This window comes from Gallus gallus, chromosome 1 (assembly GCF_016699485.2).
Source record: "Gallus gallus isolate bGalGal1 chromosome 1, bGalGal1.mat.broiler.GRCg7b, whole genome shotgun sequence".
Taxonomy (NCBI): domain Eukaryota; kingdom Metazoa; phylum Chordata; class Aves; order Galliformes; family Phasianidae; genus Gallus; species Gallus gallus.
Window position 1 is genome coordinate 89,415,907 of NC_052532.1, and position 14,004 is coordinate 89,429,910.

Consider the following 14,004-nt stretch of genomic DNA (forward strand, 5'->3'; position numbering starts at 1 on the left):
CAAAATTATGGTAGTTATTTGTCTACACTTTTAACAACATAGTAGAAGCTCTCAGGGCTTTTTTTTTCCTGTGAAGGTCACACACAGCAGATAGCATTATAGTCATCCATGTGCTGACCCTTTTGCCTGATGAAGTGGTTGAAAGTATGCATAATTGATGTGCAAAGTTGCATATAGTCAATACTGTATGCACCTTTTCTGTTTATGAACACACATACATATTGCATAGCCTTATAGTGCATACTTGTTATCTGTGAGCTGCATAAATTTTGACAGTTTTGGTTTATAATGAGTTTATATAATGAATTAATTTTCAGGTGCTTTCAGTCATAGTTTCGCAGATAGATTGTTTCTGGAATGCTGCAGAGAAAACCCTAAAAGAAAATAGTTGATTAAATATCATGTATACGCTGTGAAAATTAAATTTTTGCCCAAATTGACTCTGACAGAGACAAAAAGACGATACAGTCTCAGTTGTAAAAGGACTGGATGTCAGATCATGAAATAGAACATGTGTGTGTGCAGTATAATACGTATTACATCTATCCATCCATCCAGGAAGTAGCTTTGGAAAATCACTCTTGGCATTTTTGGAGCAATTTTTTAGCCTTCTTTCTGCTTTGTTTATGAGAAGGCTGTTCTCTGAATCTTGGGACAAAATATAAAGCGTTTTGTTAACATAGAATCATAGAATCGCTAAGATTGAAAAAGACCCACAGGATCATCCAGTCCAACCATTTGCCCTTCACCAATGGTTCTCGCTAAACCATGTCCCTCAACACAACGTCCAAATGCTCTTTGAGCACCACCAGGGTCGGTGACTCCACCACCTCTCTGGGCAGCCCCATTCCACCCTTTCAGAGTAGTATTTCCTAACGTCCAGCCTGAATCTTCCCTGACGCAGCTTGAAGCCATTCCCTCTAGTCCTATCACTAGTCACCTGAGAGAAGAGGCTGACCCCCAGCTCACTACAACCTCCCTTCAGGTAGTTATAGAGAGCAATAAGGTCTCCCCTGAGCCTCTTCTTCTCTAGACTGAACAATCCCAGCTCCTTCAGCCGCTCCTCATAAGGTCTGTGCTCCAGACCCCTCACCAGCTTTGTTGCCCTCCTCTGGACACGCTCCAGCGCCTTGATGTCTTTCTTACAGTGAGGGGCCCAAAACTGGACACAGTACTCAAGGTGCGGCCTCACCAGTGCTGAGTACAGGGGGACAATTACTTCCCTGTTCCTGCTGGCCACACTATTTCTGATACAAGCCAGGATGCCATTGGCCTTCTTGGCCACCTGGGCACACTGCTGGCTCATGTTCAGTCTAGTGTCAGTCAACAGCCGCAGGTCCATTTCCTCTACAATAATCCTCTACATAAAATATACCATGTCTCCTTTCCCTATGGATCTGTCAAAAGCAACTGCATCTCTTTTGGAGGGTTCCTAAAATCCAGTGGTAAGAGTTCAGGTCTTAGCAGCAGGTCAGAGAGCTTGGTAAATATTAGTCTGGTCCTCACACTTAAACACGTTAAGTGTTAGCTTGCATTCTTTTGCATGCAAGATTTTTCCAGCTTGTCTATTTATGTTTGTACCTTTTTTAAAAATTTATTCTTATTCAGATTTCCAACTGTATGGCATGGCATTTTTGAGTTACCTTCAATATCTTGCCATGCTGAAACTTCCAGTAGCTCATTTTCATTATTGTTGCTCCACCGATGCAGCTTGTACTGCAAGTAGGAAAGGATGCTGGGAGCAAAGGCCTCCATGCATATGTATGAGGCAGTAAGAAAAGAAGGGGAAAAGTGAGAACGGGGGTTGCAGGAGGAAGTATGCGTGCGGTTTAATAACATGTTGGCTGCCTTGTAGGGGAATTTGCAAAAACAATATTAATATCTGAGTGCTGTGGGAGTTATTTCTCCACAGATTTTTACTTTATAAGATAACAGTGGTACATACTTGTGAGAGGGATTTACCTCTTCATTAAAAATGATTGTTTTAGGATTTAAACCTGAAAGGAATTAGCTGCATCATGGATACTAAAGTTCTCTCTCATCTTATTCTTTTTCTGCTTCTTTACGTAGTCCCCCAAACAGAAATGGAGATGAAGTTTCTGCTATTGAACTTCTGAAGAATTTAATACCTTGATCTGCAGGGGCTCTTTTATTAGGATTGATTATTTATTTATTTATTTTATTTATTTATTGTGTATGAATACAATTTATCAATTCAGGCTTTTGAATTCAAGCATTTGTGGCCAACTTTCTTGGAAGGAGGATTTGTTCACAGGTGTTGTTATTTAGTTCCTTCTGCTTTTGGTTCTGTTTTGCTAAGCTAGTGCAAGATCTCTTTCAGCTGTGGAATTCTGAGGGTAGGAGTACCAGCAGGTATCATTTTGCATTTAAGAAGAGTTTCAGGTGCCAGTACTTCTGCAATTTGTGCATTTCTTTTGAGTGCAAGGATCTGTTTTTTAGTTTCATTTCTCTTTTGTCTAGAAGAGGGATATAAAAAGCTATCCTATGTCTTGTTGATTCTTTTGACTGGTAGCTAATATAAAAACTCTTGATGTTCGTAGCAAGGGGCAGTTGTAAGTACAGTATTTTCAGTTCCTGCTCTAGAAATACAGTTAAGCTCCAGAGAGAATGTATTACTTGCTTCTGTAATTCAATTAAATTGATAACGGGAAAACAGAGTATTTTAATAATTTTCATGATAGAAAAGCAGCCTGTATTACAAAGTACTTGCTGCTACTCATCTGATCTCTTGGTCTTGCTGCCATATGCCAATATGTTAGCTCTGCTTTTCTGATTACAAGCTTCCTGTTGGGATAGGAGCTGCTACCAGTCATCTAGAAACAACAATAACATTCCCCTCCAATAACTCTGGGGGTATGGTTATAGGTTATGGCATTCAATTAAAATTATTAACTGAAGCATATGGCACTAAATACAAAGATATTTCACACATCAAGGGTTTTTATGATTACATATGTCTTTTTATCATGAAAACAGGATTTTTTTTTTTTTTAAGTGTATACAAGCTAAAAATCATCTTTCAAAAGACCATGAAGTATGGATACTTTTTTTTTCATAAGATGATGTTTGTTATGGTGGAACAAATGCATCTAACCTGTGGGCCACATGTGATCTAGTAGAGCTAATAACGTGGACTTACAGAATTGTGAACTTTTAATAATGGAATCGGAAGAAAAATTTTTGACTGAACTTGAAGATGAAAAATGACTCACAGATTTAGCATTTTTGGTGGATTTGACTTCTCGTTTAAATGAGTTAAACATGATTCTTCAAGGTGAAAATCAACTCATCTGTGCATGTTTTAAGCTGTAACAACATTAAAAATTAGACTCAAATTATGACAAGCTCAAGTGATGACAAATAACTTTATGCATTTTGATATATGGGCTAAACACAGTCCTGTGAACAGTGGGAAATACGCAGCTGTGCTTTCTGTTCTGATAAAAAGGAATTTCAAAATAAGTTTAAAGGTTTACAAAAGAGAAATCCTCAATGGTTTGGTATATTTGTGGTTCCATTTCCAGTTGACGTATATTATATATTTCATATGTGGCTCAAGGCTCTTCCTCTTCACTCAGAGTGGCCCAGGCAAGAAAAAGGTTAAGCACATCTGGGCTAAAACCTGCAGTGTGTATATCAGAGTATATCAGAGTAGCTGGGTGCAGTGAATGTGAACTGTGGGACTCACAGTCAAGACGAGAGAACAAGATTTTACTTCAGTGGAACTTTAAAACTAATAAGACAAAAGTCTTACAAGCACTCCCCCACCCCCAATAAATAAATAAATAAATAAATGATTTTAATTCAAATGAAGGCTACAGACCAGATCAGCGCATTAATATGGAGTGGTGTTTTTTATGATTTATGGTACTGGAATGAATGTGAAATTAATTTAATAGTCATTGATCTTGTGCTGTAATGCATTGACAATGTATAATGTGACATCTGTATTCCACATTTTGACTCCTTTCTCATTGCTTTTAAAAGTTATTCCTTCTAACTCTACTTTTTTGTTTGTTTGTTTTCTTAATATAAAGAGATAAGCCAGCTTGCTGGCCTTACTTTCCTTACTGTTGTGAATGATCCGTTTGCCTTTACTGGCACTAGATTATTTGGTCTGGGCTATTTTCTTCCTAACTTACATTTGAGAAACTAAGTCTTCATCAAATGCTTTGTTTCAGAAGTCTGCAAAACGAAATAAGACGTATTTAGTGATTCCATTTCTTGTCATGAAGTCAGAGATGAAATTTGGGTGGTAAATTCCTCTGAGTCAGTCAACATTAAATTTACTGCTTTCATTCCACAGTTCTGAATAATGTCAAGTTGCTTTTTTGAAAAATCATTAAACCATATAAATATTTGTTATTTTATGAACTCTGGAACTCAAGTTGCCATGTAGGTTACATTCAGACATTACAACTATGGTCAGTTTAATGTTAGTTTTTAATCAAAGTTAATTTTGATTAAAAAGTTAATAGTTAAACCAGCTATTTGGTGCTTATAGGTACAGGAAAACTTTTGTAGATATTATTCAGAGCTTTGGGATATTCTTCTGATCCATGCACTGACGTAACATTTCTGACCTGAGCTGATTCAATAGACAACAGAATGGTGGTTCTTCAGGTTCTGACTCAACTGAACGTTCTGTGAGCTCCCAGTGCTGAGTCTTCTGGTGGTGTGGAAGTAAATCCATTTATGATATCAAAGTCGTGAGAACAGAATGTGCTTGTGACTGACAGGTAATTTGCAATGAGCTTTTCCAGGGCTGCAGCATAATTGCAGTAGTAGCCATAATCACGGTATCTGAAGGGTTTTGAGTGTGTGATGTGTGTGTGTGCTTCAGTGTTTGGTTTTTTTTTTTTCTTTCTTCTTTGTTGATTCAAATATTAATTGGAAGTACTCTGGATGCAACTCTGATCTCAATTATACTAAAAAACGTAGTGTTACTGTATTGGTTTCAGAGGAATAGCTCTTATGTGCTGCAGCTATATCCATGTGTAAGCAATTTTAGATTTTGTTGGTTTTCTTTTATTTTATATCATGTGTTCCCCATAGCAAAACAATAGGTGCTTATTTCAGAGTATTGTTAATAAAACCACATTTTCTTCTCAGACAATCACTGCACAGAAGCGAGCAAATGTATACTAACAGCTAGAATCCTTAATGAAGTTGAACTGTTGTTATGGTACTTAATCACATCAGGCTGATGTGGTGATTTCATTTTCAACTAACACACGTTTTGCCCCCTCACCCCCCTTCTTTTTAAGCACAAGCACTTCATTGGTGAAATATCACTTTTTCTGAAATGAAATCAGTCTTTTATTATTTAGTGATAAATAACAGGAGAATCTGCTTATTGCATAGCTGCTGTGACTCTTACTAGCATGTTTTCTTCGTGAAAAGAGAGACAAAATGCCAGCCAACCTCTGGCTGAAAAAAAAATCACAAAACTCATTTTTGGGTAGAGATGAGACTGTAAGAAAATCCTTTTTAAGGGGACAGTACTTATCTTTTTCTTGATGGTGATTTGTACCAGTTGCTGCTGTGTAAAGTAAGAGCTAAAGAAATGACCTAAGTGAATTTACTGTTATGAAGTTTTCATCTGAGCTCCCATACTTTGAAGTATGTTTGGGGTTTTTTGTTGTTGTTGTTGTTTTTTACTGTTAATCTCTAAAAATGAGAAGGTTCTTAATATTTGGAGGTAAGTAATTTGTATAACCATTACTTCTGTACTCCTGGACTGGATTTTCAGATATTCTGTCATGTCATTTTGAGCAGAGAGTCTATTATCTTTTGTTAATGTGGTTTGATACAAGATGTGTGTGTATGTGTGTGTGTATATATATATATATATATATTATCACTTGTAAATAGTAGGTTGAGTAACAGAGGAGCTTAACTAGTTCAGAATTAACTAGTAAAGCTGTCCAAGGATTCTTCACTAGAATCATTAAATCGATGTAGTAGTGCATTGACATACAAATACAGACACGTGGGTGAGCTGTATCCTTAGGCTTCCCCAAGAATCTGTCAGAAGTGTAATTTGCAGCAAAATCCGTGTATTTGAGTTTCTGTGACAAATTTTCATTATTTATCTAAATTAAGTAGAGTGTACCACAAAGTGAATTACTGCGGTCCTTGAAAGTTGGAGACAGGAAGAATAAGTTGCAAGATGCTAAAGGTATCACAGTACTTTAGCACTTAGTAGCCGTATGGGAATTGTTGAATCGTGGCCTGATCCTCTGATTGACCACCTGAGGTGAGCACTGAGTCAGCCATGGGAGCACAGGTGAAGGCAATTCAGCTGTGTGACCGGAAGGGGTGGAGCCAGGCTGCACCTCTCCTAGACCCCATTTAAGGGCTGACTGCTATTGGGGAAGGATTTTTTTCTGGAGATTGCTCCTCTTGGTGTCTTTCTCAGTGAGACCGGAACACAGGTAAGCTTTTCATTCATTTCTGATTATTCTTCTCTAACATGATGATCTTTCCAGCCTAATTTCTCTGTATACTTATTGATTATACATGTATATACTCATTGATTTTACAGTAGCCTATCTGGAATTGTCCCAAGGAAAATCTTGGATTCAGGAAGTGCAAGCATTTTTCAGTGTTTAGAGTTCGGTGAAATTTTCCTAGTGAAATAGCTATAAAAAGCAACAAAAATAAAATGTTTCTCTAGGGGAGGGTGAGAGGTCATTTTAGGCGGGGAATAAAAAAGTGTTTTTATCATGGAGAATTGAAGATCGCTGTTCAATATTATGCAACACCTTGCAGTCCTCTACAAAACTGTATTTAAACTTATTTTGAATTTGTGAAATGTGATCTGTATGCCATGCACGCGTGATATGTTTATGACTGATGTATTTATCAGCTGTCATAATGACACATTGCGTTTTAGAAGTTTAGCTTTTTTTTTTTGTATGTATTTGATTTAAAATGATTATGCATCTACTTTCAAGATCAAGTCACTATATGTCCTACATCAGAGGAAAACAGAAAAGAAGTATCGTTGTTGATGGCGTGTCATTTATGATCTGGATTTTGTCACTAGAATAATTGTTGTCTTTATATTTGCACAAGCATAAACAATGAGTGTGAACGCCTTTACAATATCTTTGTAGGATAAAAATAGTTAACATTGTATTTCAATCATATCCATAGTTGTTAAAGTTTATATCGTGAAAAATTCATAGACAATACTTAGTAGGAAAGGTGTGATAAGAGGGCATAGGATATTAAAAGAGATTATGAATCTGGAAAAAGAGATATTTATTGTACTCAGAAGCTGCAGTGTGGATGCTGAAAAATTAAAATGGAAAACTAGCTTGGAAATGACCTTCAGATAAAGGAGGGAGAACTTGGGACAAGTAAAGATCGAACAGTGACAAGTCTTGCACATGAGTGGTAGATGGGGCGTCATCCATCCCTCTGGTTTTGTTCTGTTCTCTGCACTTACTGCCCACTGGTCTTGGATGTTGAGACAAACTTTCTTAGCCCTGTCTTAAGATGTTCTTTAGATATATTTGTGGCTGTGGTAGGGGCAACAGTACAATGCAAAATCAGATATACGATCCTCCTAGCTTTCCTGGAAAACTGGATTGCAGACTGTTGTAAGGTCATGAGATGAAGCAGCCTCTTAGTTCCTTTTCTTCTGGGCCACTCTGTCCATTTCTGTTGTACCATCAGCTATGTTTTCTCCCTAAATTATACCCATTTGGGTCCCTGTAACTGACACTCTATTTCACAACATCCTTTTGTCCCAGAGTTTGTTGTAAATAACTGATTCTTCTAGTCCCCTTGTTTTTTAGCCTGATTGTGCAAAGCAATGGACAAGATTTTATCTTCAAATACTGGTTTACTCAAAGCAGATGTTCTGCACCAAAGATTTGAGGGTGTAGCACTGAAGAGATGAGAGGAGCAGTGCTCAGAGAAAAAAATGAGGGTTGTGTGGGGAAAAAAATATCCCAGTAGTATCACACCACTCAGCTGACAGTATGGTTATTATGGTGAAACTTACTGACAGTAGTCAGTACATTTACTTAGGTTGCTCTGATGTTACAGTGGAGTTCACGGTATGATTTTATGTGTTAAGCTGTTTTACAGTAAGATTTCACTAGTTCCTAAACAATATCTGGATGTAATAAAATAAGAATAAAATATTTATTGGTAACTGTTTCAATGAAAATGAGCACAGAGAGAGCTGTAAGGTACAGCATTTGATTGAAGGGGAGCAGGTGGATCAGAAGTGCTCTTTAGAGGTCAGTACAAAGGCTCACCACTCAGCACCTTCTTTGGACTTAGAATTTTGTAACCAGGAGGGAAATGTGCTTGTAAGTACAACAGAAGAAGCACTATGCCTTACAGTGGAGTTGCTACACAGCATGGTACTGCAGGGATGGTGTGATGCCCTGTGAGTATGAATAATGGCAATTTCTTGTGTTTGGGGTCATCAGCAAAGGTCATCACCTACAGCCCTTCTAACCATCTATCACACAAAGAAGCAAACTAAACCCAACAAAACTAGGAAAGTTGGAGGTATAAAAGGACACATTTCCATCCCCTCGATGAATGAGCAGGCTCGGATCCCCAAAGTACATGTTCTAATACTTGGTTCAGCCTAATTTTAAAATTTCAGCTAATGGAATTTCCTGTGGGATATAGTTTTGCAGCCTCCTTTGTATGTCTTGCTGCTGTGAATTATTTGCTAATAATCTTTAATGTTTCTTAATGGGACTTTTAAAAAATGACTACTTCTTGAATTTTACCCTTGTGAATCATATGAAACAACTTATTTTGTATGTGTTTGCTCTTTAATTAGCTTAACACAGTCATTTTGGTTTAACTCTACTTAGCAAAAATAGATAGCTCTCTAACGCCTCTGTCTTGCATTGATCTACCCAATTTCTTTTCCTTCCCTCCCTATGGATTCTCTCCCATTATCCATTCCCTTCTATTAATGGTAGAAAGCAAATCCACTGGTCAGTCTCCAGTTTTTGAACTGATGGTAGTAGAGGTATCATTTGTTAGGAGACTAAAATGTTTCACCTGTACCATGTCCACAGTGATCAGCAGTGAAGGTCAAGTGTCATTTGTGTGGATGGGAACTTATAAATCAGCAGTGGTTACAGTGGGACTGCTCAAGTGAATCCAGTGTAACGTACGACGTGTTTCAAAAGTAATTGTTCTCATTGAAGATGATAGATTACTACTGTTGTGTATTCATTCCTTGCATCTTATTTGGATGCAAAACTGAAGTTATGCTCAACTCTGATAGGTTAGATGAAAGAGTTGGTGAAAGGAGAGACACGTTTTATGCAACAATCGAGTCTGTTAGGTGCTATTTATCACTTAAAGGGAAAATTTCTTTTTCTTTTTTTGATATCATCAAAGGAAATAGTGCTTGTACCGGGATGTAAAAACCCTCCTAAGCTTGTGTTGTGACAACTTGGTTATCTCGGACTCCAGAGTACTCAAATTAGTGAACAAAAGGAAACTTCATGACTTGCTTTCCATGAGCATTTCAGGATGATGCACCATAATCTTAACCTTGCAAACTGTGAATTTCGTATCAAAAAGTAGATTAGGCCAAGTTAAGATTTAAATGAATAATATCAACATTATTCATATTTTGTTTGTTTTTTGAAGCTTGTATTTTTATATTTGTTTTACTGCTTTAACTTTGCAATGTGACAAAGGAAAGAAAAGGCAGTTTTTGTAAGAGCATTCATTTTTGTATTACTTCAGCTGTGATGCAGATTCTTAATAACTTTCTACAACATTTAAAAAGTAGTATTTGTTCTTACATAACTTAGGTTCTAGTTTCTACGTGTATATGTCAGTTGTGGATTTTGTGTATGGTGGCAGGAAAGAAAACTTCTTTTTCCTTGTATTGTTCAAGAAGCTCAGTAAGCTCCAACTTGAATCAGGACTTGTCTCCTGTCAAGCTTCAGAGCTGTTCAGGCTGTGTAAACTTCATCCATTAAAATCAGATATTAATAGAAGAGCTACTTGTAACTGATGCTTTAAGGAGCTATCCAGAAGACAGCCTGAATGTAGATTTTTCTGTGAGAGTTTTTCATCTTTTAATAACATCTTAAACTTTGCTACTGAATGTATTGTAATATATACTTTGAATTTCTCGACTTCGATATTTTTGTCTTGAATACGTGGTTTAAACAATTCTAGAGCATGGCAGAACTGATTCTGGCATTTCACATGCTTTTCACTCAGCAACAGGGTCTTTCTTGTCCCTGAGAGGACTGATAATTGTGTACTGATACCTGAGTTGGAGGAATTAAAGGATGGTACTTCCTGAGTAAGCAATACTTCTGATTTCTACATATATTGCTTTGGCTGTTACATATTTTTAGTCATCTCTAGGAGTGAAACATCTGTACCATGTCACCACAGTGGCATAGTGTTTCAGAATTATTAGTAGTACTTACTCTTCTCAGTTTCTGCTATGATTCGTGTTACTTGTCCTGGTAGAAAGTCCTAAGAGTGGATTTTTTTTTCATCTGTTCTATTTAAAACCTCTAACTTTGATGCTTAAAGCAGTACAGAAAGGTGGAATGTACAGTGAGTGAAATAAGGCTCTAGTTCATAGAATCACAGAATGGCTTGAGTTAGAAGGGACCTTATAGCCCACTCAGTTCCAAACCCCCTGCCATGGACTGGGCTGCCAGCCATCAGCTCAGGCTGCCCAGGACCCCATCCAACCTGGCCTTGAATGCCTGCAGGGATGGGACGTCCACAGCTTCTCTGGGCAGCTTATTCAAAACCTTCTGTTCTGAAAAACCTTTTGTATCTGTATCACTCCCCACTTTGGAACTCATTGAAATTAATGGATTCTATATAGTTGAATATATACTTCTGAATTTGCAGTTGGAAGTGTTTTATCAAGTAATTTCTTTTTTCCTTGAAGTGTTAGCGTTGCAATAGTTCTCTTCCTTTCTCCACAAGGAGTAGCGGGGAAGTTCTAGGGACTGAAATAGGTTATATTTTAGAGCATCGGGATTGACTTTGATGTTGTGGAAGAGTAATTGTGCTTTGCTGAGAATCTTGTTCCTCAGTCAGCTTTGCAGTTACCTTGCTTGCGCTGACCTTGCCTCTGAAGTTTTCCGTATTAGCAAACTTGATGTCAGGTTTTGAAATGGAAAGGCATCTTAAAAGAAAAGGAGGAACCTTGTCGGCATTTCATTAGAAATGTTTAACACATCAGAAAACTACTAATAGAAAGGTTAAATGTTGAATCTTGAACTAATTTAAAGTCCACAATCAGCCCAGATCACTGGTGGCAAGAAGTTTTTGTTATAGACTGGCCCAGACCTTGAGGTAAATTATGCATAATTATTCATAACTGCTATTTTTGGCTTGCTTGCATTTGTCCTAGACCTCTGCCTGAGGAAACAATTTGAAATAATTAGTGTGCAAGTGCCCTGACAATGATGAATGAATCAAATGCATCTGGTGCCAAATGTGGATCTTGATAAGAAGCAGATAACTTTGGCAACTGTGGATTTTTTGTTTTTAAAGTCTCTGAGACTGGGAGTAGTTTGTTCGCTTTATTAGGCTGACATGCTCAAGGTAGAAAATTACCACTCACTGTGCTGTGATCAAAGTGCAGCAAGGAATTCTAGCTTTGCAAACGCGACGCAGTTCTGCAGACTGTGTGCAAACATTCCAGGCAGAGAGAATGAAGGGGATATTAAGGCGGAACATTTTGAACACGTAGGGCAGAAAAGCCAAATGTTAATGTTCCAACAATGAAATGCATTGCTTATCTTACATAGGTTGCAGGCACATTTAACGTAAATATCTAGCAGCATAAATACAGCTGTATATCATTACTTACGGAAAAGCAAAAGCAGAAACAAAAAGATTCTGTTCTGATTTGTGCATTCTAACTTATATAATACTTCTGGAGTCTTCAGGATTGTTTATTTCTTTTTCTGGCTGGAGTAATTTATTTCTCTTCTATGCAATCAGCTTCACGTGGTTTTAGATGTGAATAAGTATGAGGCTCTCTTTAAATTAAAGTGTTTAATGAAGAGGGGAAACAATGCATTTCAATTAGTGTGCCTGAGATAGCTCGTTTTTATCTTGCTGGAGGAGTGGAAGAACTCTTAGTAGTTTTGCATTTGAGAAATAATACTAATGAATTAAATAAAACAAGGGCACAAAGTAGCATTTCCGCCAGTAACATAATGACTTAACTATGACTGGGTTATCCCCTGTGTATCCCCTGTTGATTCAAGATGCTACTTTGGAATTGTAACACTGGGAGTAGAGTTCTCTGACAGAAAGTGGCTGTGAAGGAAGGTTTTTTGGGGGGTCAAACTGTGAGTTAAAAATTGTACAGAGGAGCTGACAAGCGGGAAGCAGAGCTGTGTTTTCTCTTTTGGTTCTTTCAGGTAAAGCTGGTACAGTAAGAATTTCAATCTTCCATCTTAACTACTCCTGCATGTCCCCTCTTCTAAAAAGGCATTGTCTTGGTGCCACTTATTTTATTCATTTAGTTGTTAAACTCCATCAAAGCTCAAATTGGAAGACCTTCTAGTTAGTCTATCATCTTCTGTCTGCACTCTGTTTGTGCTTTTAGTGGTGTTCTGTTGATGAGAATCCAAACTTTTCCCTAGTAGCCTTCACCTGTTTAGATGGTGGCCAGTGCAGAGCCCTAGCACACTGGTGGTGCTGTAAGCGGAGTATAGGTATAAAGAACATGACGAAATGTTGGGCCTATCTAAGCAAAATAATTACAAAGGTTGTTTGCTTTTTTTGCTTGTTCTTCAGTCTCAGTAGTCCCTGGGCTTGCTTCTGTGTGTTTAGTAGTGTTAAAGTGGCTAAGGAAAGGAAACATTGCTAATGTTTGGAGCTCTTAATAGGCTGATTGGAAACCTTAAAAAGACAGGGATAAAAGTTAACCCAAAATATTAAATGCTGACTCACTGCATAAGCATCATTCAGGTTGTACTCTCGTTGAGGCAAAATGAGCACGAATCACTTTATGTAGGAGCCTTTATCAGTGCCTTCATTCCAAACTATACCTCTCTATGTGGCTGATGAGCTCTTGCTCCCAGCTCACAATGCTTCCCTGCTCAGGCTTTGCCTCTGCAGACTCAGCTCTCTGCTGAACAAGCCTCTTTGAGATGTATCTGGGTGTGTGCTCCATATAAACTTTATCATACCTAGGGATTTCTGGTCCTGTGGCCAGAACGTGGAAGACAGCTTCTGAATGCTCTGCCAACTGGCTGTCTCCAGAAGTATCTGAATCCAGACTAGATCTTACTGTTCAGTAAGTTCACTCTCCCGGAACACCAGTTTTCTTGGGGGTGGGGGGCTGGTGTATAATCACCTAACTAGGCTGTATCTTAATGCATATGCACAGTGGAGCAGAGCTAGGTTTCCATTGTCTCAGAGAGCACACAAATGATTCACATTTCAGTGGCTTCGTGAAGAATGAGATGAAATGATGCTATTTCCTACATTTCTGTCTTTTTAAAGATCTGGTAGAGATATTTTCTCTCAGTAGAAGTTAGCAGCTTTTTGGGAGAATTCGTAGTTCGGGAATGAGCCTACTATGTCTTCAGCGTTGTCAGATTCTTTAGACTTGCAGGGTGAGCCAAACATCTTGCCTCATCCCTGCTGCCTGTGACGGCTTGGCATTACATGGGTGATGGGGGATAGTTGCTGGCCTTTTCTTGGTAGGCAAAATTACAAAATGAAGTAATTTTGAAAAGATTATGCTGAAAGTACTGAATAAATGGTTTTTCAAACTGAAAGGAATGAGAAAATAATAAGAGATTATTATTATTAGTATGGTAATAATATCTTAAAAGGTTATAGGCATATAAGTTGTTCAAACTGTTTATAGTTACAAAGTTTATGTAGGTTTTTATTCTTTTGAAAACACTGCCAAATGTTGTGAAATGCCATGGCCTGCCTCTATTCGCTCAGCTGTATTTTCTTATTCACAGTGGCTTA

At 37.8% G+C, this 14,004-nt stretch overlaps 1 protein-coding gene across 4 annotated transcripts in view; it reads left to right on the forward strand.

Moving 5' to 3' along the window:
* EPHA3 (EPH receptor A3) overlaps positions 1–14,004 on the forward strand; it is a 221,216-nt gene that overhangs the window by 32,951 nt on the left and 174,261 nt on the right. The window contains exon 1 of one of the 4 annotated variants that reach the window (XM_040669165.2): positions 4,647–4,760. The exons of the other annotated variants lie outside the window; for them this stretch is intronic. The gene's annotated coding sequence lies outside the window, so the exon portion shown is untranslated. Of the gene's footprint in view, positions 1–4,646; positions 4,761–14,004 lie in introns of those variants that run through there. 4 annotated transcript variants of the gene reach the window in all.